The sequence below is a fragment of the Penaeus vannamei genome, chromosome 17 (assembly GCF_042767895.1).
Source record: "Penaeus vannamei isolate JL-2024 chromosome 17, ASM4276789v1, whole genome shotgun sequence".
Classification (NCBI taxonomy): Eukaryota; Metazoa; Arthropoda; class Malacostraca; order Decapoda; family Penaeidae; genus Penaeus; species Penaeus vannamei.
This window is the reverse complement of record NC_091565.1, coordinates 11509661-11517160: the sequence shown is the minus strand read 5'-3', so window position 1 is coordinate 11517160 and position 7500 is coordinate 11509661.

Below are 7500 nucleotides of genomic sequence, written 5' to 3'. Positions count from 1 at the left end.
GGACGCGGAGGCCTTCGTGTTTAGCTTGTCTTGCGTTCAGAGAAGAGACAGGAATCTCGATCCTTCATTATCGTTGGCCATTCACACCTTCCACACCTCGACCGTGTTATGAATGCTTTCGTAGAATAAGTGTTTGATCAACGATTCAAGTGGTATTTTCCCATTGAAATGATTAAAGTATCATTCCTACTGCAGTTTACAATAAGATCTTTATACGATGATGAAACAACAAAAGATGTACTGCATATTGGAAATATATATATAAACATAATTAGACATACACATATATGCATACATGTATTTATGTAAATATATGTATATATATGTATACATATGTATATATATGTATACATATATTTACATCTATATCTATATCTATATCTATCTATCTATCTATCTATCTATCTATCTATCTATCTATCTGTCTGTCTATCTATCTATCTATCTATCTATCTATCTATCTATCTATCTATCTATCTATCTATCTATCTATCTATCTATCTATCTATCTATATATGTATGTATATATATATATATATATTAGGAAATCATAGAACTTATCTTGAGTATCTGAATTAACGTTTTTATATTTCAGTATTTCGTATTACTCCGTTATCTATTTGTGTTGAATTTCCTTTATAATTCATATCAGAAAAAAGGATGAAATAAAATAAAACGACAAAGAAAAAACAAAGAAACAAAAATGGGCCTACGTGTGATTCCACACTTGGCATGGAACAGGCTCGAACGCGGGCCTACGAATTAGTAGACCAGCACGTTAACCGTTCCTCCACTTTGACGATCTCTTCTCGTATGGAAAAAAAAGCATATTTAACTTAACCATTTGTTATATTATCTTATGAATAGTGAATTTGTACGAATATTTGTGTATCTGATACATTTTGACACAAAAATGCCGATTCTATGAAGTGTCACACTTAATGTTATCATTACTGAAGTAAGATTTATAGCAGATTAACATATTAATGTAATCAATTATCTTTAAACACTCTATAACGATGAAAATATTTGTTCCTTTGCCAGCATTATTAACTTTGAGATGTGGTAAAGCGCAGTTCATAGTTTTCAAAGTTTGTTAGTAAACTGGAAAGCGAGATAAAGGGAGAAAATAGTTGAGTGGGCGAGAGAAAGTGAAAATGGAAAGCGAACATATTTATCATACTATTATACATAGTTTTTTTTTTTTCCAACTTGTAATTATTTTCATTCGGATCCGCCCTTGGTTATCTTAAACCTGCACAGCCTTTTTATTACTACTGTTTATCTTGTTCTTGAAGTCGTAATGGGATATTGTATTGTCATATTTGACAAAAGAAAAGTCTCTCTATATCTATCTACTGTATCTATGTACCTTTCTCAATATAGCCATCTATCTTCTTTTCATATATCTCTATAAGTCAGTCACTTTCTTACTTTTTCTCTTTTTCCACTTGATTTGTTTTCTTTTTTTGTGTGTGAAAATCTTATTGTAAACTAGCAGGAATGATACTTTAATCATTTCAACGGGAAAATACCACTTAAACTGTTTATTTATTCGTTCATATTTCTTTTTTAAAGATCCCATTAAAATAAGTACTTCCATCACATCATGCTCTATATTCTAACATTATTCTTGTGAGCTTATGCTCATATTGGTTTGATTTCCATGATATCGCAGATAGACTAACGTTATAATAACGCTATGACAGATTTTAAATAAACGTACGCAAATAAAGTGAAAAAAGAGCGAGAAAAGAAAAGAGAAAAATGCAAAAGATAATTGGGACTCTCCAGTAGTATAAGAGTCACATCCATCATTAGATCATTTTTATTTGTTACGAAATGAGATGATATAAATGAGCAATAATTAGCGTAAAGAAAATAAGATGACATAACATTTAAACATCTAGACAGAAGATTTATACGAAATATGTTATACCTTTACATCTAGACATGAACTCAATCACATCACTTATTGTACGCAAAATAAGAGAGACATAAAGAAAATGAGAGAGACAGAGAGAGAGGGAGGGAGGGAGAGGTAGGGAGGTTTGAAAAAAAATATAAATGTAATTTCTTTCTTTTAGTTTTGCGGCCAAATTCATAAACAGGGTTATCATTAACATTTTCCTTATATAAGCATACTCAGGGCTTTACTGCATCAGTTGAGTGTGAAATGACAAAGGAAGTAAAACATCTTGACCTATATTTTAACAATATTCTTGTCAGCTTTGGATTGTGGAAATTTGTAAATCGACTTCTTTGTATCAAATATATTTACTTAGTTTAGTTAAGTTTACTGTCGAAAACAATTTCCCAGCTTGGCAAGTACAACCCCCAAATTTATCAAAAGAATTACTCCTACCGATGTTTGCATAATAATGTCTCGAGGCTTTGATTTTGCTGTGATGGTAAAAAAAGAGCAAATTATATGAATATCAAATAATCAAAAACAAGTGAGCAGAAGGTCTCTCTATATCTATCTACTGTATCTCTACCTTTCTCACTATAGCCATCTATCTCCTTTTCATACATCTCTGCCAGTCAGTCACTTTCTTACTTTTTCTACTAGATTTTTCTCTCTTTTTCGTATTAAATTCTTATTGTAAACTGTAGCAGGAATGATACTAAAAATGTCAACGAGAAAATACAACTTAAAATGTTTATCAAATATATTTTCTAGGTAAACATTTATAGTACGGTTGAGGTGTGGAAGGTGTGAATGGTCAACGATAATAAAGGATCGAGATTACTGTCATCATTGTTATACACCTTTTAGTTTTCTTTCCTTCTCTTTTTGTCTGTCTCTCTAAGGAGAGAGAGAGAGGAGCAATTGAGAGGGGGGGGGGGAGTGAAAGAGACAGTCTTTGACAAAGATGCGTATTAACTGTGAGTTTATAAATGTAATATTCCATCTCTCCATTACTCCATTTTTCTTTCTCCCCCTCCCTTACCCTCTTTATATCATTTTCTTACCTACAACACTAAATTAGTGCGGGCCTAGAACCATAGAAAGTGAAAAAAATGATTTTGTGGTGGATATGACACTATATGGAGAATCCCGTATCTCTCCCCAGTTCTTTTCTTATTTTTTCCAATCTTTCCGTATTGCTCACATACGTTTAGTATAACTGTAATAACATGCTGACAAAGGATGTTAAAATAAGTAAAAACATTGATTCCCATTTTTACGTCACTACTTCCATGTTTTTCACCAATATTTTACTTCCGCGGAATTTTCTGACTGATCGCTTAAGAGTCTCTGCCTGATGAGTTTTCCTCAGTTAATGAACCAAACTGCTAACCCTAATCAGCAAAGGTGTGATAAGTCTAGAGAGGAAACTGTCAAGATACAATCATCACATAGACACAAGGATTTTTTTTCCTTCTCAAAGGATTCTGTCTCCTCCCCCTATTTTTTTTTTCTCTCTCTAAATACACCATTAATAGTGATAATAATAATAATGATAAAAGCTCGCAATGTAGGAATGATTACTGTGGTAATCTAGCATTCATTAAGCCCAACGTTCGAGACTGTTCCATGCCAAGTGTGGAATCCAACGTAGGTTCAAGTTTGGTGTTTGATTGTTTTTCTTTGTTTATTTGTAGTCATCTTTATTTCTTTGTGCGGATACTTATTATAAAGGATATTTAACATAAACAGAAAACGATAAGTAATATGAAATTCACATAATCCAGATGAATTGCATGATGAACTGACAAATATATATATATATATATATATATATATATATATATATATATATATATATATATATATATATATATATATATATATATATATATATATATATATATATATATATATATATATATATATATATATATATATATATATATATATATATATATATATATATATATATATGTGTGTGTGTGTGTGTGTGTGTGTGTGTGTGTGTGTGAGTTTCAATGCCAGTGAAAGAAGGAGAAGAAAGATTAATAGACACACTACAACCCGGTTTGCTGTCAGAAAAGAAAGGTATAAAGGTGAGAGAAGGGTGGAAACGGAGATGATTGATGGAAATATAGAGAAAGAAAGGACAGAAAGGGAGAAGCTGAATGGCAATAACATTAATAATCATTACACTGATAACGTGATCAGATAATGTTGGAAATATGATAATAACAGTAACAGGTAAGTGTTAATGGCAATAGAGATAGATAGATATGAATCAGTTAATATCTCTAGTTGTGAATTTTACCAGTTGTATAACTTTTAAAATCCTATGATGAATGATAATAAAAACATTTATGGTAAGTTGTCACCTGGCTGCTACCATACTTTAGTCGAGCTCTTCCTACCTATATCTCTATTCTATCTTCCTAGTTTCGCGGTCAGATTATCATGAATATTTTTCTTTTATAAGCATACTCACGGGTTTACAGCATCATTAAATGACAAAGAGAATACATCATTGCTAAAAAATAAAACAGTGACGCATTCAACATTCAGCTCATGCTCACATTCTTGGGTTTCTGTGTTACTGCAGGCGGATTAGCACTGCACATGAATGGAAAAGAAAAGAGGGATTCTGTAATTACATAAGGGAGTGTTATATTCACCACAAAATTACTTTCATTTGTCCTGCGATCATCTTGAGTCTAATACATTGTATATATACTATAAGTTACTCTTAAAAAACGGTGGTTTATATTTGAATTACTTTTTCAGATTAATATTGATATCCAAGATAATACTTCAAGGTATTTTACAATTTCCGGCGTAATAGATAATGAACAAATGCTACATCTAAGCTCAACTCTGATATTACTTAAATATGTGTCTCCACGTGAGTGTATCTTAATCTTTGATATAGTTTTGATTCAGAAATGCAATTTCTGTCACGCTATTAAAAGACTCTGTAGTAGCAATAAATGCTGATTGAGTGAGACGAAAAAAAAAAAAATGCAACGCTAAACGAATACAAAGACTAAAAATCCATATACATGTGCAACCTTCCCCACCCTCACACACGCCCTCGTGCAGAGAGAAACGAACAGAGACAAAGAAAAGGAAAGAAAACTAAAAAGTGTATAGCACGAGGTATGTTTGGTTGGTAAGAGACACGTGTTATTAACGGGAATAGATCGTTTTTTAATTTTTCCTAGAAAATATGTTTGATAAACATTTCAGATGGTCTTTTCAAGGTTAACTTATTAAGGTATCGTTCCTGCTGCAGATTGCATTAAGACATCTCAATTGTTTAATATGGCGATGATATTTATCAAAACGAAAGGTCAAATGGATATTGTAAACATAAATACATACATAAATTCATTTAGTTATCAGTCAACCATAGAACTTATCAGGATTAGCTGAAATTACATATATTCGTATTACTTATCTTTTCATATTATTCCTTTATAATTTCACATTAGCAGAAAGAAAAGGCTGAAATAAATACAATAAAGAAAAAAAACAACGAAAAGGAGGCCTACGTGTGATTCCACACTTGGCATGGAACGGTCTCGAACGTGGCCCTGTAAATTACAAGGCCACAGCGTTAACCGTTCCTCCACCTCGACGATCTCTTCTCTTTACGAAAATAGTGGCAAGTTTAACCTAAGCATTTATTGCATCACCATATGAATGGTGACTTCATATTCATAAAGTGGATTATCATTGATATTTTCCTAATATGAACATACACGGGGTTTTTACTGCATCAGTTGAATATGAAATGACAAAAGGACTAAAGCACTGATGAAAAAATAAAGTAATAACGCAATAATGGAAATCTTGATATATATCGTGGCCTACATTCTAACATCATTCTTGACAGTTTCTGCCCATATTACTTTGGTTTTTATGATGTTGCAGGTAGACTGGCAGTTTTTGAATAAACGTGCGTAAATTATGCGAAAACAAACAGGAATGAAAAGGGAGTGAGTCATATATCCATCACAAAATAAGTTTTAGTGAGAGAGACAGAAGGAACACACACCAAGAAGGGAGGGGGGGGGGGCTGAGAGAGAGAGAGCAATTATTGTAAGAGATCGATAGAGGGGGAGGGGAGCACACAGAGAAAGAGAGAGAAAACCATGCTTTGTAAAATTCTCAAATGAAATTCATAATGAGGATTGTCATGATCATTTTGCTTATGTAAGCTTACTCAAGGTTTTTCAACATCAGTTTTATGTGTAACGAAATAAGGAGTCCTATACGGTGATCTATTAAAAAAAAAAACCCAACTATTGTCACTATTTTTACTAATTCGTAATTTGTCCTCAACCATATAACTGAGTAGACTGAGGAGTCGGTGCGAGCAGATATTTATTGGAACTCGAGAATGTGACGGCAGTGCTTTTGTGAAGAGGATCACCAAAAAGAAAATATGAACGAGTAAATATACAAAGGTTTAGAGCGATATTCTCTTCGAGGTTTTCTTACGCTAGAATTTCCTATTTGTATTTCGGTGTTATATATACAGGAAATGTAACAATGTTTAGTAGTTTTGTGGCGGATATGGCATTATATTGAGAATCCTGTATCTCCGTTATTTTCTAATCTTTCCAATATTTCCGCATTATTCCCTTACGTTCAGTATAACTGCAATAACATGCTGACAAGAAGGATGTTAAAATAGATCAAACTATTGATTCCCATTTTTAAGACGCCACTTTTCTGTTTTCTCACCAATGTTTTACTTCTTTTGTCATTTCACATTACAGTGATGCAGCAAAGCCTAGAGTTTGCTTGTATAAGAAAAAAATATGATAATCCTCTATGATTCTCACCGGAAAATTAACTATTAGGTAGTTTACAAATCACGATTTTCTGACAGATCGCTTTGAAATTTCTGCCTGATGAGTTCTCAGATAATGAACCAAACTGCTTCTGTGATGAGAATCTTTAAAGGGAGATACAGAGGAGTAAACATATAACAGCTGACCATCAATGTTTTAGAGCAATTTTCTTACGCCAAAATTTCTTGCGATGTATGACTTAAAAATCATAAGCTGTAAATCCAAAAAAACTGGGAAGTCGTCGGGAACGCGTTAAATACATAAATATTTTGTTTAAGTTTATTTATGAATTTGTCTCTCATTAGTACTTTCTCGTCTTTCATTGATAGACATGGTTACATTTTGTAGACTTTTTTGAGCTTTTATTAATAATTTTGGACAATGACCTCAGCAAATTTCACTATTCTTATCTACTGTCCATATGCTTCCTGTAATTCTCATTCTATTTTTATTTTACCCGAGATATGCCAATTCTGTGAAGTGTCCCTATTTTGAATTATACAAAAATCCTTTGATCAGATGCCATAGAGGGGTGAGCCCTGTGTGAGAGAGAGAAAGGGGAGAGGGAGAAGCACACACATAGAGAGAAGGGGGGTGGGGGCATAGAGAGAAAGGAGAACCCTGAGAGGAAGAGGGCACTGTGAGATAGAAAGAGGAGGGGGAGAGCATAGACAGAATGAGAAAGATAAAAAAAATCATACTTTGTATATTCCACAAATGATAGTTTCC